Source organism: Oryctolagus cuniculus, chromosome 12 (genome assembly GCF_964237555.1).
Source record: "Oryctolagus cuniculus chromosome 12, mOryCun1.1, whole genome shotgun sequence".
In the NCBI taxonomy this organism is placed as follows: domain Eukaryota; kingdom Metazoa; phylum Chordata; class Mammalia; order Lagomorpha; family Leporidae; genus Oryctolagus; species Oryctolagus cuniculus.
Window position 1 is genome coordinate 95,569,198 of NC_091443.1, and position 26,473 is coordinate 95,595,670.

At 44.0% G+C, this 26,473-nt stretch overlaps 2 long non-coding RNA genes across 22 annotated transcripts in view; one reads left to right on the forward strand and one right to left on the reverse strand.

The window, feature by feature from the left end:
- Window positions 1-26,473, reverse strand: part of LOC103346435 (neuroblastoma breakpoint family member 4) — a 1,612,367-nt gene that overhangs the window by 53,688 nt on the left and 1,532,206 nt on the right. For 18 of the 20 annotated variants that reach the window (XR_011380966.1, XR_011380977.1, XR_011380971.1 and 15 more), the window contains one exon: window positions 7,678-7,821. The exons of the other annotated variants lie outside the window; for them this stretch is intronic. This is a non-coding gene — a long non-coding RNA (neuroblastoma breakpoint family member 4). The remainder of the gene's footprint in view (window positions 1-7,677; window positions 7,822-26,473) is intronic. 20 annotated transcript variants of the gene reach the window in all.
- LOC138844732 (uncharacterized) lies at window positions 9,984-22,331 on the forward strand. 2 transcript variants are annotated; one of them, XR_011381002.1, is made up of 4 exons: window positions 9,984-10,195; window positions 12,134-12,206; window positions 12,635-12,742; window positions 22,016-22,331. It is a non-coding gene; the product is annotated as an uncharacterized lncRNA (long non-coding RNA). The 2 variants fall into 2 exon arrangements; XR_011381003.1 differs by lacking the exon at window positions 22,016-22,331 and adding an exon at window positions 17,215-17,811.

Sequence of the window (26,473 nt, forward strand, 5' to 3'; positions counted from 1 at the left end):
AAATGGTGAGCATGGAAGAAGGACAACAAGCAAAGATAAGGATGTTGAGAATTTCCATAGATTGTGGAATAATTTTTTATTTATCCTATGCTGCTCCTCAAACAAAGCATATTTCTTCATTTAAATAATCATCTTGAATTGTGAAAATTTCTTTGACTTCTCTATGCATACACTGACTTTTATTTATTGTACTCACTAAATAGAATGCATGTTTTCTGCTATTTAAGGCTTAGCTTATCAACAATGCTGAAATATTTTTGTTTATTCTTTTTCCCCCATTTTACCCATTCTTTCACTCAGTAACCTTAACTATAGCTAAATACAGCTCTCATTATATTATTCAAGTCTCTAAAATGTTCCTTTCAAAGTACTATCTGTGAGTATTAAAACCTGGTGGACTCCTTCATGAGCCCATCTTTTCATTTTTTTTTAACCCCAAACCATCCTCACTGAATAGGATACTAGCCTTTTTAAACTTTTATTTATATATTGGAAGGGTAGAGTTACAGAGAGAGAGGGAACTGGAGAGCTGCAGAGAGAGAGAGAGGGAAGGAGGGAAAGAGGGAGGGAGGGAGGGAGGGAGGGAGGGAGGGAGAAAACAAGCATATTCCATCCACTGATTCACTCCTCAAATGGCCACAACAGGAGGGCTGGGCCAGGCTGAAGCCAGCAGCCTGGAGCTTCTTTTTGGTCTCTCACATGAGTTCAGGGGCCCAGGGACTTCTGCTGCTTTCCCAGGAGCATCAGCAGGGAGCTGCATGGGAAGTGGAGCAGCTGGAATGCAAACAAGTGCAGGCCTCTCATGAGCTCTTCTAAGATACAATTTTCTTTAATCTGAGAACTGAAAATTACCTTCTTTATTGAGTTTTGAAGTTTTGTGGCTATGCTTCTTATTTCAAAGATCTGTAATTGATCTGTTCATTTTATTTCTAATTTTATTTTTCTTTATTGTGGAGCATTTTAGTAAATATGACATCTTCATTAATCTATTGGAAAATCCCAATTATCCTTATATTACATTATCTGGAAGAGTTTTTTGTATATTTCATCTTGCATTCATTTATAAATGTTCCAATGACATTTACATATTTTGAGACAAATTTTTTAGCACAATTTAGTGGATGAGTTTTTAATTTTTATTTTGCTTTTCCATCTTTTCTTTCTCCCTGTCTTGTTATTTTCAGTTTTTGCTGTTCTTCACTAGATGCATGAGCCCCTCATGAAAATCAGGTTTTATAATACTTTCTCATGTCTGGTGATCAAATTAGAGTGCCAGTAAGCATATTTACTGTTTTATAGTTACCTTATTCACAATCTAAGAGTTGTTTTTGAACAACTAAGTTAATGTCTTCAGGAAAATGAACAGAGTTAGAATCTAACAAGCATTATCATTGACTGCTCAAGTCTCCTTTCATAGGCCCAACACAATCCCCAAGCTTCAAGCAACCACATTGGTGTTCCATCTCCTAACACCTTGCCTTAATCTCATAAAAAAAGAAACACAAAAAAACTGTGTTCCAGCTATAACTTGTTATTTTTTTCCTTTTTTTTTGTTTACAAACCCTTGTGTCGAGGGCTGACTTTCAATAGATCGCAGCAAGGGAGCTGCTCTGCTACGTATGAAACCCCGACCCGGAAGCAGGTCGTCTACGAATGGTTTAGCACCAGGTTCCCCATGAACGTGTGGCGCGTGACGGGTGAGAGGGCGGCCCCCTCCAGGTATAACTTATTATAAATAAAATTAGGACTCAAAATGCTGACTAGAATTGGCCTACAAATTAAAAAAAAAACACAGAATATTCAATTATATGAATTCCTACATCAAGCATAAAACCAAAAAAGTAGCTTGGCTAATTTATAAAAATATCCAAGATAAAATAACACACACAAACACAAAACTGAACTGAATTGTGCACTAGTTTGGACTATTCAGTTCCTAACAACAACACTGGTTTTATCCAGTTTGTGCCAGCAAAACCAGCCAATGACCAGTCCTCTAGCATTGGTGTGTATTTGAAAGAGCTTCCAGAGAAAAATAAATTTTCAATAACTGTGAATTCATTCAGTACTAAAAAAGGCTTAAATTTTACTTTTCCCAAATGTACAGAACAGAAATTGAGGTATTTTCTTTCTTTTTTGGGAATAAATGCCAGATGGAGTCACTTTTTTTCTATATTAAGTTGTACTATGGCAAAAATGTAGTTGTTGGTGAATGAAAACTAAATACATACATTTAAAAAACAGGAATCCACGAGTGTATTGGTACACAGTGCAAAAAATAACAGAGTCAGCGAGAAGCCAAAAGTATACATAAAATTAGGAGTCAAAATGGTGACTAAAAAGTTAACAAAAAATCTGAATATTCAATTACATGAATTCCTCTATCAAGCATAACACCAAAAAGGTAATTTGGTAAATTTATAAATATATACAAAATAAAATGTAACATACATGGAAAAAAAACTAGAATTGTGAACTAGTTTGGGAAAATCAGTTCCTAGCAACAGAATTTTTTTTATCAAGTATGTGCCAGCAAAAACGTGCCAGTAAAAAGTCCTGTAGCATTAATGTTCGCTTAAAAGAGCTACCTGAAGCAAACCAATTTTCAATAACAGTGAATTCCTTCTATAGTAAAAAAGATTTTTTTTGGAGGAACTCAACTCTTTTTCCTATTGGCTACACTAACTTGCATTTCTTCTCTTTCCTCTGCATCCTCACCAGCATTTGTTATTCATTCATTTATTTATTTGGCAATAACTATAATATATATAATAAATATATACATGTTTATATAGCCAATAGTCTTTCTTACTGGTTTGACCTATGTCCCCTGTTATTTGTTGTAGTAGTTGAATAGCTTCAGGCCTTACATTTAGATACATAATCCATTTAAGTGGATTTCTGTATAGGATAAAAAGTAGGGGTCAATCTTAATCTTCTGTGTAAGGGGATTCAGTTTCCCCAGCACCATTTATTGAAGAAAGAGTATACGTGCTTTGAGCACTTTTGTCAAAGTTCAATTATTAGTAGATACATGGATTAGTTTCTGGAATCTCCTGTTATATCCTATGCTATTCATCTTTGTGTCTGTTTTTATGCTAGCACTATGCTGTGTTGTTTACAATAGTCCTGGAGTATACCTTGAAATCTTGTATTGTGATTCCTCCAGCTTTGTTCTTTTTGTTCAAGTTTGTTCTGCCTTTGCTGAATCTATTGTGCTTAGACGTGAATTTTAGTATTGTTTTTAACACAATTGTGAAAAATGTCATAAATATTTTCATGAGGAAGCACTGACCCTGTAAATTACTTTGGGTAATATGGAAAGTTTTAAATTACTTTTTACAATCCATGAATATGAGCAGTCTTTGCATTTTCTGTGTCTTTTTCAATTTCTTTCTTTGGTTTTTTGTAATGTGCATTGCAGAGGTCGTTCACTTACCAGGTTTAATTTGCTCCCAGGCATTTTTTGGTAGTTCTCCTGAATGGGATTGTTTTTATCATTCTTTCCACAGGGAGTTAATTATTGGTGTATAAAAATGTAACTTGTTTTGTGTGTTGATTGTATCCTGTGACTTTACAGAATTTGTCAGTTCTAATGTGTTTTTGAGGAGTCTTTAGGTTTCTCATCATACAGAAGCATATCATCTGAGAAGGAATAGTTTGAGCTTCTCCTTTCTATTTGTACTCTTTCTTTCTCTTTCCTAAAGGCTCTGGCTAAAAATTCCAATACTGTATTGAATAAGAGCAGCAACAATAAATATATATCCTAGTGTGGTTCCAGATCTTAGAGGAAATGCATTTGATTTTCCCTCGTTCAATAGGACAGTGACTGAGAGTTGTCATATATAACCTTTATTATATTGAACTATGTTTCTTTTTTTATGAAACAGGAATGGGTGTTGAATTTCATTGAATGGTTTTTTGCATCCATTGGAATAATTATATCATGCTTATGATTCAATGTACTGGTATGATATACTACATATTATGATATATTGTGATATATATATATATATATATATATATACATATATATATATATTTGGGAAAACAAAACTTAAGCCTTCCTAGTTTAGAAGGAATTCACAGTTACTGTAAATGAATTTGCCTTAGATACTGCCTTTTAAAAAAACAGGAATGCAAGAGAACTGGTCATTACCTGGATTTTGTGGCACAAAGCTGGATAAAACCAGTTCTCTTGACAGAAACTGCTTTTCCCATAGTATTCCACATTTGGGGTTTTAATTTATTTTGTGTGTTACATTTTATTTTTGATATATATAAATATATTTTTGGACAGGCAGAGTAGACAGAGACAGAGAGAAAGGTTTTCCTTTCCGTTGGTTCACCCCTCAATGGCTGCTGCGGCCAGCACGCTGCGGCCGATGCACCGCGCTGATCCAAAGCCAGGAGCCAGGTGCTTCTCCTGGTCTCCCACATGGGTGCAGGGCCCAAGCACTTGGGCCATCCTCCACTGCCTTCCTGGGCCACAGCAGAGAGCTGGACTGGAAGAGGAGCAACTGGGACAGAATCTGGCACCCCAGTGCTGCAGGCGGAGGATTAACCTATTGAGCCGCGGCACCAGCCTATTTTTGATATATTTATAAATTTACCGACTTACATTTTTGGTTTATGCTTGGTAGAAGAATTCATGTAATTGAATATCTGGTGTTTTTGTTTTGTTTTAAATTACTTCACTGCTTCTAGTCACTATTTAGAGTCTTCATTTTATTTGTATTTGGTCTCCATGCTGGCTCCATTTTTTTTTTTTTGTATATGACATTTACCTCATGGCTTCCAGTGTTTTAAATTTATGTATTTAGCTTTCGTTAATCAACAAAGTACTTTTACTATTGTACATCTTGAAGTAGAAAAATGCTGACAACATCTGACATTTATTCCCCAAAGAGACAGATAACACGTCGACTTCTCTTATATATATATATAATATATATATATATAATATATATACATGGGAAAAATAAATTTAAGCCTTTTCAGTTCAGAAAGAATTCACAGTTATTGAAAATGTGGTTGCCTTAAGCACTTATTTTAAGAAAAAACAGAAATGCTAGAGGACTTTGTATCAGCTGGTTTTTGCCCACACAAACTGGATAAAACCAGTTCTGTTGCTAGGAACGAAGTTTCAATACAAGTCTCCAATTTTGTGTGTGTGTTACATTTTATTTTGTATGTTTTTATAAATTTATCAAGGTATATTTTTGTTTTTTTGCTTGATGGAGGAATTAATGTATTTGAATATACAGTCTTTTATAAAAAATTCTTAACTGCTTCTAGTCACCATTTAATTTAGAGTCCTCACTTTATTTATATTTTTGGCGTCCAGTGGCTCCCCTATGTTTTTAGCTATATGCCATTTCCCCCGTGGATTCCAGTTTTTTAAATTTAATTCTTTAATTCTCTCTTACTCAACAACACAGTTGCTGCAGTATACCTTAATATAGAAAAGAGCCACCCACATCTGTGATTTTATTCTCAATATGGCATAGAATAATTCCACGTCTGATGTGTGTGTGTGTGTAAATAGATATGGAAAAAGTAGATTTAAATCATTTTAATTCAGAAGAAATTTTCAGTATTAAAAATGGGTTTCCCTCTGGTACTTCCTTTAAAAAAATTCTGGACTGCTTTCAGTAACCATTTAGAGTCCTCATTTTATTTATATTTTTGGTTTCACACTTGCTCCCTAGAGGACTGTTCATTGGCTGTTTTTGGCTGGCAGAAACTGCATAGATCCACTTCTGTTGCTGTGAACCATTTTCCCATACTAGTCCACACTGCTTTTTCTGTTTTCTGTGTTCAATTTTGTTTTGGATATTCTTATAAATTTACCCAGTTACATTCTTGGTTTATGCTTAATTTAACAATTCATGTGACTGGATATCAGCTCTTTATTTAAAATTTCTGGACTGCTTCAACTCACATTTCAGAGTCCTCATTTTATTTACATTTTTGGCTTCACACTGGCTGCCTTATTCTTTCAACTGTATGGCTTCTCCTAATTAAATTCTGTTGTTTCAGATTTCCATATTTAGTTTTCTTTCATCAATATAATGCATTTGTCATTGTATACCTTAATCTAGAAAAATGCTGACTACAAATGACACTTATTCCCCAGAAAGAGAACAGCACCCCTTCTCATATATATTTTTGGGAAAAGTAAACTAAGCCTTTTCAGTTCAGAAGGAATAAGCACACCTCAATACAGATAATACCTCTGATAAATATATGTGGAAAAAGTAAATTTGAAGATTTTTAAGTAGAGGGAATTCACAGTTACTGACAACGGGTTTGCCTCAGGTACTTCTTTTAAAAACCAGGAATGCTACAGGACTGTTTATTGGCTGGTTTTGAATGGCACAAAATTTACAAAACCTATTCTGTTGTTAGGTACTGATGTTCACATACTAAATTCTGCTCATGGATTCTGGTTTTTTAAAATTTACTTATTTAGTTTTTTTTTTTTTCATGAACAACAACATATCTGCCATAGTAAAACTTAATATAGAAAAGAAGCTGTCCAGGGGCTGGCGCTGTGGCTCACTTGGTTAATCCTCTGCTTCAGCACCAGCATCCTATATGGGCACCGGGTTCTAGTCCCGGTTGCTCCTCTTCCAGTCCAGCTCTCTGCTGTGGCCCAGGAAGGCAGTGGAGGATGGCCCAAGTGCTTAGACCCCTGCACCTGCATGGGAGACCAGGAGAAGCACCTGGCTCCTGGCTTCAGATCAGTGTAGTGCGCCAGCCGCAGCGGTCATTGGGGGGGTGAACCAATGGCAAAGGAAGACCTTTCTCTCTATCTCTCTCTCACTGTCCGCTCTGCCTGTCAAAAACAAACAAACAAACCAGGATTCCTAGAGGACTATTCATTGGCTGGTTTTGCCTGGCATAAACTGCATAAAACCACCTCTGCTATTAGGAACCAATTTTCCCATAAAATCCACCATTCTGGATTTTGTGTGTCTGGAGGTTATATTTTATTGTGGATAGTTTTATAAATTTATCAAGTTCCATTTTTGGCTTTATGCTTTATTTAGGAATTCATGTAATTGGTATCTGGTCCTTTTTTAAAAATTTCTGGACTGCTTCAACTCACCATTGAGAGTCCTCATTTTACTTGTATTTTTGGCTTCATGCTGGCTTCCTTATCTTTTCAGCCTTGTGCCATTTCCCTTATGGATTCCCATTTTTTCAATTTACTTCTATTTCTCTTTCATCAGCACAACACATTTGCCATAGTGTACCTTAATATAGAAAAAGTTCCCCACGTCTGACCTTTTAACCTCAAAAAGGCAGAGAACAGCTCCACTTATGAAATATGTACATGGCCATAGTAAATGTAAGCCTTTTTTTAGTACAGAGGGTTATTGAAAATGAGTTTGCCTCAGGTACTTCTTTTAGAAAAACAAATACGAGAGGACAGTTCATCGCCAGGTTTTGGCTACCACAAACTGGATGAAACTGGTTCTGTTGCTAGAAACCTCTTTTCCCATACTAGTCCACTATTTTAGTTGTGTTTTTTATTTTGTGTGTTACATTTTGCTTTGGATGTATGTATAAATTTTCCAAGTGACAATCTTTGTTATATGGTTATTTATGTATAATGTAATCAGATATCAGGTTTCTTTTTTAAAAAAATTCTTCACTGCTTCAACTCACCATTGAGAGTCCTCATTTTACCTATGGTTTTGGCTTTGTGCTGGCTCCTTATCCTTTCAGCTTTATTCCATTTCCTTTATGGATTCCCAGTTTTTCAATTGCCTTCTTATTTCTCTTTCATCAACAACTTTTGCCATCACGTACCTTAATACAGAAAAAAGTTTCCATCTGATATTTTAATCTCAAAAAGGTAGAGAACACCTCCACTTATGATATATTGATGAGGGAATAGTAAATTTAAGCCTTTTTAGTACAAAGGGAACTCAGTTATTAAAAATGGATTTGCCTGAGGTACTTCTTTAAAAAAAGATAAATGCTAGACAACTGTTCACTGGCTGGTTTTGGCTGCCACAAACTGAATAAAACTGGTTCTGTTGCTAGGAACCTGTTTTCCCATACTAGCCCACCATTCTGTTTTTTAATTTTTATTTTGTGTGTTACATTTTCTTTTGGATATATGTATACATTTACCAAGTTACACTCTTGGTTTTATGCTTGATTCAAGAATAACTGTAACCAGATATCCCATCTTTTTTTTTTTTTAATCTATACTGCTTCAACTCACCATTTACAGTCCTCATTTTATTTATATTAATATTTATATTTTTGGCTTTATACCGGCTTCCTTATTCTATTGGCTTTGTGCCATTTCCCTCATGGTTTCCCACAGCAACTCTGATGCCAGACTCATGCCACTGGTGACAGTGAAAGGACTTGTATGCTCATGCTGGAGCAGAACCCACACAGCTAGGACATACATATATGCTTACACACACACACACAAACACACACAAACACACACACACATGCTCACTCCACAGGGGAGTGAAGTTCAGGCTCTGCTTTGTTGGGAAGAGCAGAGGCTGCTGGAATGCAGCAGGAGCAAGCCCACAAAGCTGGACGAAACCCACCAGGCCCTTCACACTTCTGCAGGGGCCAGAGGTGATCTGGAGGAGCATGGCATTAGAGGAGCCTGAGCTGCTACTGCTGACAGGGATCCCTAGCATTCCCTGGTGGTCTCCCCAGCACCCAGCTCTCCCGGGTGCTCCTGCCCCTCCCCCACACTTGCCAAGCCCTTGTTGTCAGCATTGGCTTCAGTATTACCTGCATGTGTGTTCAGTATCGGTGCTGAAATCACAGTGTTTCGTCTCTCAACCCCTCACCTGCACCCAGGGCAGGGGCCCTGTTCCTCCCACAGACAGACAGGTGGGGCCGACACAGGACACAAAGAAGGCCATGCTCGGCCATCTGCTCCCTTCTCTGTCATCCCGGGAAAACTCTCTGGTGACCAGTGCTGACAGCACCACAGAGGAACAAGACAGGAGCAGAGTGGGAGGACACAGAATGGATCAGCAGGGCTGAGACCTGTCCTGTGTCAGAAGTTTGTAGCCTTGGGAGTCCTGTTTACTGCAGGGGCGGGCACAGACTGAACTCAGGGAGCTGGGTGAGGTGTGTGGGGGGAACTCACTGCACTAATTGAAATTCAAAATGCCAAGGCTTTGAAAGTTGTTACAAGGGGTAGCAATGGCATAGCAGATTAAGCTACTGCTTGGGAAATGGGCATCCCATACTGGAGGGATGGTTTGAATCCTGGCTGCTCCTCTTCCAGTTCAGCTCCCAGCTAATGTGACTGGGAAGGTAGTAGAGGATGACCCACGTTCTTGAGTCCCTGCCACCCATGTAAGAGTATAGAATGCCTGGCTGAGACCTAGCTGTTGCAGCCATTTGAGGAGTAAACCAGAGGTTAGAAAAATCTCTCTCCTCCTTTTTCTCGTTGCACTTATTTGCAAATAAAACAATAATAATAATAATAATAATAATTAATAATAGTAAAACATTGGTTCAAAACAGAGGTGTATTGGAGGAAGAGGACAGGTTACAGGTAGAGAGCCCTGCAGAAGGCTGGGATTTATCGAGCAGCTGACAGAAGGTGGTGGCAGAGCTAGGTCATGGCACATTTGCCACAGTTCTTCCCTCTTTCCTCAGCCCTGCAAAGACCACAGCAGCCCCCAGTATAGGGTTGTGCTTATTCTGAGGTTGAGGAGGCTGACACTCGTGCCTCCTGAGCTGGGAGGGCACCACTGGGACAGGACTGGTAAAACTCCACAAAGCTACCATTACCCAGAACCCTCTCTTTCCATGTTCTGTGGCAGTTAGAGGCCACCAGTGTTTCCAGTAACCCAGAACCCCCTCTTTCCATGTGTCCAGTAACTGACGGACCTGGGGTTCATTTTCTAGACAGGAGGCATGTTTGGCAGAGCTCGATGGATCCAGCTCTGCAGGTCCTGCGACTTGAGGACATTTGCTTCCAGGTGTGTGGCCCTGGGCTCTCTGGGCTGCTGCTGAGGGTGATGCTGGCTGAGTCTTCAGTGATGCCCATTGTGTGCTGAGCGTGGATACAGTCATGTCGCTGCTTCCTCAGAGTGACCCTGGAACATGGGTGCCTGTGTGCCCTGGGTGTGAGCCTGTGTCAGGACACGGATGTCTGGGCAGGCACTATGCAGAGCACTCAATTCAGGTGTGGGGTGAGCCCATCTGTGAACCCACCGGGCATGTGGTTCCCACAGGTGGGAGTGGGGTGGGAGCCTTCTGCACAGGTGCAGTGATGGTCATGGGAGGAAAGCTGGATGGCAAAGGAGGATGAAGAATGACCATCCTAGGGAAGTGGGGTGGGGCTATCCATGTCCCTGTCCTCTGCACAGTTCACCATTCTGGGACCTGGGCTTCAGGCACTCACTGCCTGTGGGGCTGACACCTCCTCTGATCTGATGGACAGGAGCTGTGGGGAGCAGTTCCCTGTGGTTCTCTGAGGTTGTGTCATGGTGGGATTTTTGCCTTTCAGCTTCAAGGAGCTGTGGGACCTGGAGGTCTTGCTGGTCCAGGAAGCAGCACACATCATTGCTGAGTGTGAGCAGTTACAGAACTGGAGGCTGCATATCGACAAGTTGGGGATCTGCTTCACAGAACCCCAAGGGGCTGCCCTGGTTCCACCAGTCCCTGAGTGTCCATGCCCTCTCACCAGGCCCCCTCACCCCCACCCCCCTGGTTGCCGAGTCACCATGGAGGGCCACAGGTGGAGCCTGGGGAAGAGAAGGAGTGAGCTGCTGCCTGGCCCTAGGGAGGCTGTGGATCTTGCAACGAAGTCTTTTGTCCCCATTTTGTCCCAGGAGTGGGGTCATTTTCAGAAACTCATCCCTTGAAGTGGGACAGTGTTTACCTGTTTGAGAACTTGTCCCCAGCTGCCATCACAGTGCTCACCCTGGTCAGCATTAGGCCAGAGCTGAGTGATTCACAAGCAACTCAGGGGGCTGGTAGGGACAGAGTTGTGGTAGAGCAGGTGCTGAGAGCTCAGGGATTCCCAAGGGCAGGGGGCAGCCTGCAGGTCCTCCCTGTCGCTGGTGGAGCCAGCCCAGTTCAGCAACATTCCAGAGCATGTAGCCATGGGGTGAGGGGCACCTTGCCTGGGCTGTGGGCAGGTGTCCAGCAGATCCCTGGGTCCCAGAGGGTTGGGCTAAAGGCCTCTTGTAGAAGGCTCCTAGGAGCAGCCATGGCTTTGGCATCAGAGGCTGAGAAGCTGCCCAGGGACCCATCCCAGGGAGAGCAGGACAAGCGGGTTTGCAGTTCATAGTGACCTACTTGCCCTGGGTTCCGTGCTGGGAGGAGGACTTGTGGTGGAGGAGGCAGGACTTGAATCTGTTCACACCATCATCCCAGGACTGCACAGAAGCACAGAGACTAGGAGGTGGGCTCAGCAGAGCACCTGGAACAGTGCCCCAGGGGATTGTTCTGGAAATGTATCAAAAACCCACCTTTATTGATGGTTGACTTACGTATTGCAAGCCACGTAGGGGAGGGGGGAGGTGTCTTGCCTGAGCAGCTGACAGGACACAGAGGAAAGGATTGGCCACAGCCTGTGTGGTCACTGTCACAGATTCTGGCGCCGACAAGGAAGGGGCACGGTGCGTTTCAAGCACATAGGACAAGCAGGTAGACAAGGGGGCTTCCTTTAAGGGATGTGGAGGCACCAGGATGGGTGGGCGCCTGGGTGAAGGCTCTCAGCAGCTAACAGTTCTCAGGCTAAGCACCCAGACCCTGTCACTTCAGGTCAAGGTCACTTCAGGCAACAGCTGCTGAGGGCAGAGCCCACCTACTCCTGGGCAGCACAGCCCTTCTCAGAACAGTCCTCACTAAGCTCTAGCAAAGGGTGATGACTTCTGCCCAGGAAATGCAGCAGATGGCAAGTCCAGCCCCCCCCCCCCAACACACACACAAGGAGGGTCCTGCTGGCCTTTTCTGCCTTGGAGACAAGGCAACAGACACTCACCCAATTAGAAGATCTAGGGCCTCAGGGTCTGACTCCTTTAAGTTCAGTCATGTTAGGGCTCCTATGCTGCCTCCAAGGGCCACTGCAGAAAGGCCAGCAACTGGACTCATACCATCTCCTCTCCTTTCCCAGCCACGAGACTCACACACTCTAGAAATGCCTAAAGATGCTGAAGAACTGGAGCAAATATCAGAGCAATAGCAAGGTAAGGAGGAGGTTGAGGGTCCCCTTATGACAACTTCCTGCACAGTTGGTGCAAGCAGTGCCTATTTCCAAGGCAGTACGCTGCCTGATTCTCAGATGGCTGGAGGTAAGTGTTCTCACCCTAAAGTCTTCCTGTCCATCCACTGCAGGGTCATCTTCCAGGGAGGGAAACTGATGTCACTATTCGGGTCACCACTAGGTCCAGGGTTGGGAGGCATCTTGGTGCTCCAAAAGGGTGAATCTACTGGGAATGAAGCCCATGCCTCCCGGGAACTGTGGGTGATGAGGCCAGAGTCCAAGCAGAGCCAGCCTCTCCCAAGACACCACGGAGCCCAGGGCTTCCATGTTCCAAGCACCTCAGGCTGTTCTCCACCCCATCCTGTTCCATCCCTGGGGCCTTGTCTCACCCAAGCCTCTCCTTTCCTGTAGCTGTGTCACAAAACAGACATGGGGATCACTGCCCAGGTGTGGGGGAAGAAGTCAACACTGCTGCTAGACATGAACAAGATAAAGACCGAGAGTCCAGGAAAATACCAGGTACGGGCCCTCTACCTGCTCTCACACAGGTAGCACTAACAACCAGACACTGTCACAGCCAAAGTCTCCCACCTGTTGTCAAGTGCAGCCCAAGGGATGGCCAGTAGTTCTAGGGCCTCCTCTCCGACTTGCCTTCCTTTCTCTGGAACCTCCTCCAGCCCCTTTTCAGACTCTCCCAGACTTGGCTAGCCCTGGGTACTCACACTCCATGACAGAAAGCCTGCCTCTCTCACTGATGGGTTGTTCTGTGAACCTTGGCCCAGCACAGACACCAGGCCCAAGAACACATTCCTCCTACCTCAAGGCTACAGTCATATGTGGAAGAGGGGTTGGAGGGGCCATGGGATAGGCTAGTGCCCTGGAGATAAAGGGACTCCTCAGAGAGGTTAGGGGTCTTGGGAGAGTTGTGGGAGTCCTGGAAAGGATCAAGGGTCTGGAAGATGTGGGTAACACCATATACCCAAAGCTCTCCTAGCACAAAGATCAGCATTCATCATGTTCTCAGAAGCTATGGGGTACCAAGCCCCAAGCTGGGGCAGTTGGGACCACGGCATTCACTAATAGAGAATGAGAGCAGCAAGCAAAGCAATGCTGCCCAAAGCAAGGAGCTCTGGGAGACCTGTGTGGATCTGGGGAAGAGACTTTCTGTCTGGACATCAGGACAAGGGACTCCTGGGTGCCAGCATGGAAGCAGAGACCTAGAGTGTGACATGGACGTGGTCGTGGGAAGAGTGCAGGGACAGAAGGAGGGGTCCTGGGGTAGGCAGGTGGGAAGGAGCCTCAGAGTGTTAGTTAGGAAGATGTAGAATGGAAACCCCCGAGGTGAGGGTAGAGGCCAGGCCTAGAGAGACAGGGCTATCCTTGTGGTATTTTTTTTTGACAGGCAAAGTTAGACAGTGAGAAAGAGAGACAGAGAGAAAGGTCTTCCATCTGTTGGTTTACTCCCCAAATGGCTGCTACGGCCAGCGCATTGCACCGATCCGGAGCCAGGAGCCAGGTGCTTCCTCCTGGTCTCCCATGCGGGTGCAGGGCCCAAGCACTTGGGCCATCCTCCACAGCCTTCCCAGGTCACAGCAGGGAGCTGGACTGGAAGAAGAGCAACTGGCACAGAACCGGTGCCCCAACCGGGACTAGAACCTGGAGTGCCGGCGCCGCAGGTGAAGGATTAGCCTAGTGAGCCACAGCGCCGGCCTATCCTTGTACTTTAACAGGTGGCCTGGAGAGCAGAGCTTGGAGAGATGAGGTCATGGGAAATCTCAGCCACCTGGAGGTTGTGAGAAGGGCCAGAGTGCAGAGTGAGGGGTCGATGCCGACCAAGAGCTAGCTGGGAGCAAAATCAGGTTGGACTACGATATGCATGGAATGAATTGAGGGTGGGGGCCATCCAAATTATGCCCTATTTTACTATTTGTGATCTCATATTTCTGCCTTTTTTACTTTTTATTTTGACTATGCCAATGTATCTCAACAATCAGGAATGAATAGTGTACCAAACCAAAAAATTCCATCCTCACAGTTCCCACAGGTATCTGAAGCAGTCTCCCGTCCCGCCTCACACGGCCACTCCCCCAGTGGAAAATAACTTAAAACAAAGCCAAATGCATTTGTAGATATCTCAGTGTGCATTAGTAATTTAGAATTGTTTGTTAAACACGAGCATCACCACCCTTCAAATATTGCTGGAAGTCTACAATATCGTCAGTATTCATATCTACCTAACTGCCTTCCAGTCTCTAACTATATTCCATCAGAATGTGGAGCTTCTCTGTAGAGGAGCTAGTATTAAACACGTAAAGTAAAAACTTTCAAAAATGCTTTAAATAATGACAATTACCATTGTGCCACTAAAAAGGCCACACTGATCAGGAAAGGAGCAGCCTGGACTCGAACCGGAGCCCATACGGGAGGCCCGTCCTTCAGGCAGCGGCTTTACTCGCTACTCTACAGTGCCAGCATCAGGAGAAAATATTTACAAAACTTACAGCTAATGAAGGACTTGTTCCCAATTATACACTGAACACTTAAAATTTAATCCAGAGGGGCCGGCACTGTAGCTCAGTAGGCTAAACCTCTGCCTGTAGCGCCAGAATCCCCAATTGGCACTAGTGGTGTCCTGGCTGCTCCTCTTCCAATCCAGCTCTCTGCTATGGCCTGGGAAAGCAGTAGAAGATGGCCCAAGTGCTTGAGCCCCTGCACCCATGTGGGAGACCCGGAAGAAGCTCCTGGCTCCTGGCTTTGGATCGACTTAGTTCTGGCCATTGCAGCCAATTGTGGAGTGAACCAATGGGTGGAAGATCTTTCTCTCTGTCTCTCCCCTTCTCTGTTTGTAACTCTACCTCTCACATAAATAAATGAAACCTAAAAATGTTTAATGAGCAAAAAGGTGACCCCTCCACACCGCAACTGGCACAGTATATAATAGGACACTACCTCCAATAAGCACACAAAAATAGTATACTGAGTGTTAACAGCATGATGAAATACCACTGCAAGTCTATTTGCGTAAAATCAAACAGAACTGCTAATAGGAAATGTTGACAGAAATGTGGAGTAACAGGAACACGCATTTACTGAAGAAAGGAATTCAAAGCAGAACAGGAACTCTAAGATAATCTGGCAGTTTCTTACAAAAGTACACACACAGCATCAGACTCCAAATGTGTATCTCTATGTATTCAATTGACCTGGAAAACAAGCACACATAAAAACCCCTTGCCATGCTCACTGTCTTATTCACAATCACTAAAAACTGTAAACTGGATGATCTTCATGAGGGATGAATATGCAAACTATACCAGATCCATAATGAGGAACAGGATTCAGTGAGAAAGAGGAACAAGCCGTGAAGTCATGTGGTGACCGGGCTGAATTTCAGGTGCATTTTTCTAAGAGAAAGAATCCATACCTTAAAGGCTACATGCTAAGATTCAACTCATAGGACATTCTGGGAAAAGGCCAAATAGAGATGGAGAACGCACGAATGAATGGTTGTCAGCGGCCACTGGAGTTCAAAGAGTTTGACTGCAAAGGGCCACACAGAGATCTTGTAAGGCAAAGGAGCTGCTACTTCAGTTGTTGGACTGGTGGTTAAGAGACACTCCCATGTGGGTTCAAACCACTGGTGTTTAGGAAACACTTTCAATGTGGGTTCAAACCATTGCTGGTTAGGAAACACCCATGTGGGTTCAAACCCTTGCATCTGTACTTTCCATACACTGCTCATGTAGACAAAAAAATGCACCCAACTGTACATCTGAGTTTCATTTCATTATATGTAGATTTTACCCCAAAGCTCAACAAATATCTATGTTCCCTGAAGGCCTCACTGTTGATTGGCAGATGGTCAGATGGTCACAATAGGACTTCAGTGTTGCTCTCAGAGCTTGTTAGACCTCAGCAGCAAACCAGGAAAACCCTCTTTACTCTCTTTCCCAGGAGGCAAGTCCCATTTCCTGTGATTTTGGTGTATTCTGCCTATGGCACTCTTAAGTGTTCCAAATGAGATCCCTAGGCTATACTCCAGTCAGGAGGTCTTATGTCACAGAGATGCAATCAAAGCATGGGCGGGGGGACTCTCTAATGTAAAATTGAGATAAAAGGAATGGAGATCCAAGCGAGGGGCCTCCCTGGACCTGGCCACAAGTTGTAAGATGTGGTGCCTTCCTCCTGGGCCTGCATCAACCCCATAGGCTTCGCAGTGTTGGAGGATGTTCCTCTAGCTAGGGACATATCAATCGACTTTGCCAGGATCATGAAAATTGAGTCTCGAACCTGCAGATCTCACCATATTTATCACTGCTCTAGTAGGGAGTCCATGAATCTGAATTTCACTCCTTAAGAAACCCAGTGCGTAGACCTTCCCTTTCAAACCCTTCCCTTGAGGGAGACAGCTGAGCGTATCTATAGTCAGTCCTGGGTCTTCGCAATCTACTGACTCACAGTCAGCCAACCTCCCCAATGCACTGAATTTATGGCTGCAAGGGGCCCTGGGCTGCAATCAAGGCAGTTTCATAACTTGTTGGTCCTCATGGCTCTGGCTGGCCTTGCTAAAGGTACTTCTTCCTTGGGGGTCATGTCTTCAGAGTGCAAGGCTCAAGGCCTGCCATAGGTGTAGTGCCTGGACTGGCACAATGGCCTGCCAGGTCCTGACCTCTGGGCAGAATGTGTTACCCCTTCGTTCTGCCCTTCCACCCCAGTCAACCCGAGTGCAAGCTTAGGAGTCTCCCCGGGGTCACTGAAAATAGGCACGTGCTTGTACTCTTGAGGTCCAATGCCCAGTGGACCAGTACCAGAAGGCTGAGCCCAAGCCTAAGCCTGAGCTTCCCCAAGGCCTCTGGCAGGACACATCAGCCCCCAAGATGAGATCAGTTTTTACAGATGAAGCCAGTGTCTTTTTCAGGTGAAATGAGACCTTTCAGGTAAGCTTGACCCTGCCAGGGGATGCTTGGCCATGATGACCTTGGTTCTTGCAGCTATCGCCAGAGCAAGAATGAAGTGGAAGCCCTTCTCTTCACGTACATGGATGAGGAACCTGCTTTCTGGGCCCAGGCACGCATTGTATGCTCGGTACATGCTGGTGATGTGGTTTCTTGCTGCCAGGCTGAATGATGGCCATATGCCTGGATGACTGCACCTTCCAACTGCTCCTGCTCCTTGTGTATCCAAGACAATCTTCTTATGGAGGGCCCCAAGCAGAAAGGGATGGCAGAGAGGCCCCTACTGTGAGTCGGAGCCCTCATTTCCCCATTAGCCAAGGTAGCTGTGTCTGTTGGTGACCAACCTCTTGAGTCCCGTACCCACAGTACTCAGGCCTTGTCCAGATGATTCTTATGGCCCTGCTGACCCTTCTGCCTCGCTTTTCTCCAGTCAATCAATGAACCCAATGCCAGAGCACATCCAGATGGTAGGGTTCCCCATTCTAGGTCCCTTTAGCCTGACTTCCAAACCCAGCCAATATCCATCCTCCACCCAGCTCCCACCCCTATCTCCATGGCAGCCACCTACAGACCAACTGTGGAGGCTCCATGTTGTCCCCCAACAGTACCTACTTCCCTCCTCTGTTCCTCTGTCCTGACCTGTGGGGAGCAGCCCGAACTGGACTGAGTTACTGGAATTAAGACTTATTCTATGCATCTGCTCTCCCACAATATGGCGCTGGGAGAGAAGTAAACAGCTTCCGCACAGCTGCCTCCAGTTCAACCAATAAACTGTAGGACTTGCTCCTGATTGGAGGAGAGCAGCGTACTCGGCGTGTGGGCAGCCGAGTTAGGATTGGCGGAGGAGGACTATAAAGGAGGAGAGAGACGGCATGAACCAGGAACATCTATGGGGAACATCTAAGGGAACCCGTGCAGCCCCCGAGAAAGCAGGCCGGTGGTGTGCCGCTCCCCTGCGGAAGTGGGGAATGTGGCCAGGGGGAACTGCCCTTCCACGGAGGTGGAAGGGATAGTAGCCAACCCGGGAAGAACCAGCAGCAAACCCGGGGAGGGCCGAGCAGACGAAAAGAACAGCGCAGGGTCCTGTGTCGTTCCCCCATGAAGACGGGGAGCGACATAATGGTGCCGTGACTCGGATATGAAGCCTAGGCAGGGCTTAGTGTCGTTCCTCCACGAAGAGGGGGAGCGACACTGACCAAATGAGCTCCCAGCTGCTATAGCGGGTGAATTCCATGCCTCCCCGTCCCACTGCTTTTCTGGGAGGCTCTTTCTCTGCCACTCCCTGGGAATGGCTCCTGTCTGCTAAACGATCCACAGTGTTACTGATGTGAAGGTGGAGATGGAGCACACAGGGCTGCTGCACCTGAGGACTGGCCAGGGAATGTAGGTCTTCCTCCTCACAGCAGGTTGAGGACCATCTGTCTTGTCAGCCTCACTGCTGCTGGTGCTGAGAGTGGGTATGGAGGACAACAGGTTTTGGTATCTGAGGCCGCGAGTGCAGGTCCTCCTCCTTATGTCAGGTTGAGGACTATCTGAACTGCGGGCCTCACTACTGCTGGTGTTGAGACTGGAAACAGAGGTAATGGGGTTCTTGTACCTGAGGACTGGCCAGGAAGTGTGGATCTTCATCATACCAGGTGAGGAACTGTCTTGTGGGCCCCGTGGCAGGCATTTAGCCCTGATGACGGGTCACCTTCAGGCAGCACTGAGGACATGGCACTGGCTTGCAGACTGGGCGTCGGGAGGCTGCTTTATGGCTCAGCTGAAAGCCCAGCTCCACAAGGTAGTTTTGAGCCTCAGCATACTGAGCAGATCCTAGAGGCTCCCCTTTAGTGAGCTCAGTTCTTGCTGCTCCACTGAAGCCCTCCTGGGGACAAGCAGCCATCCTCCTCCTCACGACCCAGCTGGAAGACAAGGACGGACAGGTATTGCTGACCTTCAGCAACTTTGGAAGGGCCTAGGAACCCCATGTCAGTTTCGTTTCCTCCTTGTGTACTGCAAGCCTTTGGCTGGGATTTCCCCCAGCTCAGAGCAGGGGACAAGCGGCCATCCTCTTCCTCACAGACCAGCTGGAAGACAAGGCCTGGCAGGTATTTCTGACTTTCAGCATTTTGGGAAGGACCTAGGATACCCATGTCAGTTTCATTTTCTGCATCTCTGCTGTAAGCCTTTGGCTGGTATTTTCTCCAGCACTGCATGGGGGGGTGGGGAGCGCTGCCCTGTTCTTTAAGGCCCTCCTGAGACACCAGGTGCTCCACAGCTTCATGGATTTCCTGGTTCTCGGGAGAACTCAAGAGACTGAAAAGTGTGATGTCACTTGGTTTGGGCTCTTTCTGCTCCATGCTGAGCCACTTGTGGCCCAATGCGTCTGCCACTGTGGGCCTCTCAGCAGGGTCAAAAGTCATTAGCCAATCCAGCATCTCTGAAGGTTCCCTCTTATATAGGAGGGGATTAGGTTAAGAGCAGGCCAGGATGGCTTCCTTCAGATGCACAAAGCTCTCCCCTTCAAAGGGCAGCCACCCTGTCGCTATGGTGTACAGGCCCAGGCTCCACACATCGGCTTTATACCCATCAAACTCCTTATCTAGGAACTCTTCTGGGGCGTAATATTCAAGGGTCCCACACAATGACTTTAGTAGTTGGCCTTCAGTCAGTTTTAGTCAATTAGCTTAATAGATACTTTATAGTCCAGAAGGAGATTTTCCAATTTTAAGTCTCTCTGAACAATGTTCTGCATATGGCAGTACTCCACTGCTGCTAATGTCTGAATGGAATACCAACATGCTTCTCCTTCCTGAAAGAGGCTGCACACTACCACATACTTTTCAAGACAGGCTCTATCTGCTGTGTAGTCTACCTGTGACAGCTTTATAATGTTAGGGTGATGCAGAGAATGCAAAATTTCTGCTTCTACCCATGCTTGTGGGAACTCAGAAGAATCCCTGCCACCTCTGGCAATGATCTTCACAGCCCCCTTGGTTCTGCTCTCCAGATGGAGGGCCAGCTTCACCTCGACAAAGCTGCCCTTTCCAATGATCCTGAGGATCATATCCACGGAACACCTCCTTCTCAGTGTGGGAGGATCTGACGCCTTTCATCGTCAGGGTATCTCTTGAACCTAGTGTACTGGGGCACTAGGAACACTAGCTAGTCACCTACAGTAGCTACGCTAACATGATACTCCAATGAGAGTGCAACAGATAAATCCAATGGAGAGCAACAGATAGGTGGTGCTGGGACAGTGGGGATCAGCAATTTTGCACAGGAAGCTTTGGGAGATGTTGTTTACTGCAGTCTGTCTGAAGGTGGGACAAAACAGAAACAAGATGAGTTTGGTGCTTTGGAAAGTGTGAAATTTGACTGTGTACAATATCTACTCTCCTGTATCAGAAGTAACAGAAACAAAACAAAACCATGCAGAAAACCCAGGATTTCTCAACATATCTTGTAATGCACATGGTTGCTGATCAAGATGAAACTGAATAACCCTTCAGAGCCAGATGAATGAATGAGGAGAGAAGCCTGAGGAACATAAAAAAATACTGAGGAATAAAGCACAACCCCTCAGCGAGATAGCATGGAATAATTTAATCCAGTGCAGTTCTCTTAAATTAGTGGCTGATGTAAGACTTGACATAGCAATTGTTAGGAGTATGTATGGAAAAATATGCTACTTGCAAATCTGTTACTGGGCAATCTGACCCCTAACTCTGTCATGATTGCAAATACATACAGTATGCATCCTAAACAATACATGGATCTTTTTCACAATACTCTGTGATTTCTTACACTAGGCTCTAGTATTGAGAATTTATGAAATTATCTGTGGTAAAAAATACGAATACATATCACATGATTCAAGAATAACATTGTTATCTTAAGCCTTATAGAAAACTGTAGCTTGCTGACATCCATCTCTGGATTGGAGTAAATATGTAATGATTTTTGCATCGGAAATAACTGGAGCTCTGTCTCCCTCTCTTACGCTCTCCTTCTGCCTCTTTTCCTTCTTCACCCCTTCCATCCAGTCTGTCGGGTTTCCCCCAATACACTCTTTCCCTTACTCTGGTGTTTGGTGTGTTATGTGGTGGCCTTACACTGGTGCCATGACTCAGATCCCGGCTCCCACAGTGACTTTGCTCTCCCTTTGGGAATCTCTGAGCTGCTCTGGGGTCCTGGATTTCTGCCAGCCACAAAACACACCCCCAGAACTCCTTCCACGACACTGAAAGCTCCATGATCTCCATCCAAACACCAGACTTCCAAATTCTGAGCTAAGATGCAGAACCAGAAATTCTCACAATGACTTTTACTTCAAGTTGTGGTTCTACTCTCGTCTGCGTTCGTCTGGAAGTCCTAGTACTGGGTGCCAGCCACAACTCCCAAAGGCTTTTAGTCTCTACAGACGCTGTGTCCGGGCAACAGTGGGTGTGGGTGACGACTCAACCTCCTGCTTCCCTTCTACAGGCTAAGCCCTGGGCTCCAGTGGGCACTTGGGTGACGACCCTGCCCTCTGCTCCCATATCTTTATAAATGGGACTAAACAGCACTACCAATCTTAATGATGTTTTGTTTATCCTATAGTTTTTATAAAGCCTCACAAATTCTGACAATAAATCTGTGTGACTAGGTCATCACGGGTGGTTATCTCCTCCTTCCAAAATTCTCTTCCAAAATCATTAGTACCTTTTAAGATTCAATGATTATCGTAATTTGTTTACAAGTCTCAACCTTGTTTCTCCTAAGAAGGTCACTTCCAACACATCTGGTGTTAGTAAAATGTATGTAATACTATGAAGCAGACCATTTATTCCTTATCAATTTTATTTCTTATTAGACTAAGCAATAGAAGCAAGAATTAGAAAACTTTGACCAAACTGCAGAAGAGTATTTTATTCTGATAGCTCTCATTCACACAGATCACCTTCTCCATAAAGTCATCCTAATCAATGTCTCATTTTTGTGTACCCTTGATCTGCTTAAGTGTCTTTGCAGATATACTTGCTGTATTTTCCAAACACCAAATACAAATAACACTTTTTGGTTATAAACTTTTGAGTGTAAATGAGTGAGTGAGTGTGTGTGCGTGAAGAGCACCTCTCTAACAAATATGATGCATTTAACTTACAAAAGGCATTACTGGGGCAAGTGTAGTAGTGTAGTGGGTTAACCCACCACCTGCAGTACCAACGTCCCATATGGGCAACAGTTCATGTCCTGGCTGCACCTCTTCCAATCCAGCTCTCTGCTACGCCCAGGAAAAGCACTGAAAGATGGCCCAAGTGCTTAGGCCCCTGCACCCATGTGGGAGACCCCAAGGAGGCTCCTGGCACCTGGCTTCCAATCAGCTCAGCTCTGGCTGTTGCAGCCACTGGGGGAGTGACCGAGAAGATGGAAGACTTTCTCTGTCTCTTCCTCTCTCTGTTACTCTTATCTCTCAAATAAATACCAATCTTGAAAAAGAAATTATTTACATATTTGAAGTTGAAAATTTGCACATGTTTGCATTTTTATCTATATACTTTTTCTCCATTCTACTACAGGATAATTACCATCTGTGTAAATTAAATTGAAATAACTAAATTTGTAGAAAAGAAAAATATGCAACATTCTAATGTATGTCTTACTATTAAAACATTACAATCATAGCTACATAATATAGTAAAAATAGCTGTAATTTAGTAGGAATAATTAAGTTTTTCACGGATAATTTTATTTTTGATTTCTCAAAGCACTTTTCCATAAAATGATTGGGCAAAAGTAAAACATAGTTCAAAATTTTGTTAATTTTTTAATATTTATTTATTTATTTATTTAAAGTCAGAGTTACACAGAGAGAGAAGCAGAGGCAGAGAGAGAGAGAGAGCGGGGGTATTCCATCTGCTGGATCATTCCCCAGTTGGCCACAACAGCCAGAGCTGCGCCGATCCAAAGCCTGGAGCCAGCAGATTCCTCTGGGTCTTCCACACAGGTGCAGGGGCCCAAGGACTTGGGCCATCTTCTACTTCTTTCATAGGCCTTAGCAGGGAGCTGGATTGGAAGTGGAGCAGCCAGGCTTGAACCAGCACCCACATGGGATGCCAGCACTGCAGGCAGCGGCTTTACCTATTACACCACAGCGTTGGAAGCCCTCAAATTTTAGTTATCTAAACACAAAAGCTCTCACCATAAAGAACAAAGAACTGCTGAGGTGGATTTTAAGGTGAATGTCTAGGACTGTATTGATGAGAAAAATCAAGGAAGACTTCCTCCAATGATAATAAACCAATAACATATAAAGAAATGGAATGTGCATGTCAGTAACTCCTCAGATGTTTGTTTCTGAGAAGGAAAAGGAAGTTATTGCAAAGATGACCAAACAATCCAGAAAAGAAGACAACAGATACACCTGTCAACTTCTTTATGTAATCGTCCTTGTGAAAACAGGGATTTCCTTTATCTGAAGAAAGGCATGATGTTAGCAGATAAGCATAAGATTACAAATTAGACTTTGTGGCGCTCGAGCTGTGATACAGTGAGTTAAGCCACTATCTGGAGTGCCGGCATCCCAGCTGGGCGGTGGTTCGAGTCCCAGCTGCTCCACTTCTGATCCAGCTCACTGCTAATCCATCTAGGAGGGCGACAGAAGATGTGCACAAATTCTTGGATCCCTGCACCCATGTGGCACACCCACATGAAGCTCCTGGCTTTTGGCTTCAGCCTGGCCCATCCCTGGCCACTGCAGCAATTTAGGGAATGAACCAGCTGATGGATAGCTTCTCTTTCTGCTTCTCCCTCTCTGTAACTTCACCTTTCAAATAAGTAGATAAAACTTCTAAAACATTCAACTGCGTGCCATTGATTATAAATACACTACTAATCAGGAAATTGAAGGAGCTTATAATTTAACCAGAAATATAATGCCAACCTGGTGTCACCTGAGGTTAGCTACAAAGATTATTTCTTAGTTTGAATCCTTACTTAAGGTATACTAAGCTGATCTTCTGTATATTAAGATAATCGAAAATGAATCTTGATGTGAATGGAAGGGGAGAGGGAGTGGGAAAGGGGAGGGTTGTGGGTGGGAGGGACGGTATGGGGGGGAAGCCATTGTAATCCATGAGTCGTACTTTGGAAATTTATATTCATTAAATAAAAGATAAAAAAAATAAAAAATAAAAAAAGATTATTTCCTAGTTTGAACAAACAAAAGTCATGACTTTTATAATAAACAGGCTCTAAACTTAGAACATTCCACCCCTTCAACTGGATAAAGTTGAAAATAGGTATTTTATTAAAAATGAGCACAGAAAAAAAAATCTGATGACATGAGGGTTTCATTCACGTGTATGTTGACTCATAAAAAGTCTATGCTTCTAAACTTTTTATAAGAAATCATTATAGGCCAGTGCTGCGGCTCACTAGGCTAATCCTCCGCCTAGCGGCACCGGCACACTGGGTTCTAGTCCCGGTTGGGGCGCCGGATTCTGTCCCGGTTGCCCCTCTTCCAGGCCAGCCCTCTGCTGTGGCCAGGGAGTGCAGTGGAGGATGGCCCAGGTGCTTGGGCCCTGCACCCCATGGGAGACCAGGAAAAGCACCTGGCTCCTGGCTCCTGCCATCGGATCAGCGCAGTGCGCCGGACACAGCGCGCCGGCCGCGGCGGCCATTGGAGGGTGAACCAATGGCAAAAGGAAGACCTTTCTCTCTGTCTCTCTCTCTCACTGTCCACTCTGCCTGTCAAAAAAAAAAAAAGAAAAGAAAAGAAATCATTTTAGACTTGAAGAGTCGCACAAGGAGTACAACCAAACTAAGACTTCATAACATTTCCAGAGCCTCACAGCCTAGACAGTGGTTCAAATAAGAATGCTGAACTCACTACCTATGCTTTTTCAATCCCAGAAAGTTGAAGACATTTCCCAAGGTCATAGAAAGACAGCATGTAATAAAACAAAACACGCAAACCTAATGACACTTTACTGATTCTGGCCAGCAGTAGTTTGGACATGAACTGGTGTTCACATGGGATGCCCGTGCTGCAGGTGGAGGCTTAGCCTACTACACCACAGTGCCAGACCTGGAATTAGGTTTTGATTACTTTCCTTAGTACAGTCTGTCATTCTGTGACCTTGGGAAAATGTTTTGGACTTTTTGGGATTGAAAAGCATGGGTAGTGAGTTCAAGCTTTCTTATTTCAAACACTTTCTAGGCTGTGAGGCTTTGGAAACATGATGAATGCAACAATACATCAAAAAGGTATCATATATGTATACATACACAACATATAATATGATGAGTGGGTTTTATCAGAGTCACGCAAGTGTGGTTCAACATCTATAAAAATCAATGAAATCACATCAGTAGAATGAACAACATAAAACAAATGAACATCTCCATGGGTGCAGAGAATGCTTCCATCACAAGATTCAACATCGCTTCATGAAAAAAAAAAAAAAAACTGAACAAGGTACAGAGGAAACACAGCTCAAAATTCAAAGCTATATGATAAAACAATAGCCAATATCATACTGAATGGGAAAAAGCTGAAAACATTTCCCCTGATTTTTGGAACAAGATAAGAACTCCACATAAACCGTTCTTAGTCAATATAGTATCTCAAGTACTCAAAAGAGTACTCAGGTAAAGTAAAGAAACAAAGGATGAAAACTGGGAAGGGGGAAGTCAAAATATGTTTTGTTCAGAAGACATGATTTTAGACAGAAAAACTTAAAACACTGCAGTAAAAATATGTTTGGAGTGATAAACCAATAAGTCACAGGATACAAAATCAATGCGCAAATAAGTTGCATTCTTACACACTAATAATGATCCTCTGTAAAGGTAAGTTTAAGATCTTTGTAAAAAGTAAGAATGGGAATAGGAGAGGGGAGAGGAAGAAGGGTGGGAATACGGGCGGGATGGAGAGTGGAATGGAAAGTATCACCACCTTCCTGAATCTGTATATATGAAATACATGACATTTGTATATTTTAAATAAAATAAAAAGTATGAAACAGGAAAAAAGAAACCTAAATTTACAATAGCTACCAAAATTCCATAGTTAGTAATGAATTTAACCAAATAAGTGAAAGATCACAATAAACTTATAAAGCACTGATGAAATAAATCATCAGACACATGAAAATGGAAAGACATCCCCTGCTCATCAATTAGAAGAATTAACATTAAAATGTTCATATTCCTTAGGAAATCTACAGACTCAATCCTATCAAAATACCAATGACATTCTTTATACAGTCAGAAAAGAAATGCTAACATTCCTATGGAACTACAGAAGACCCAGAGCAGCCAAAGTGAT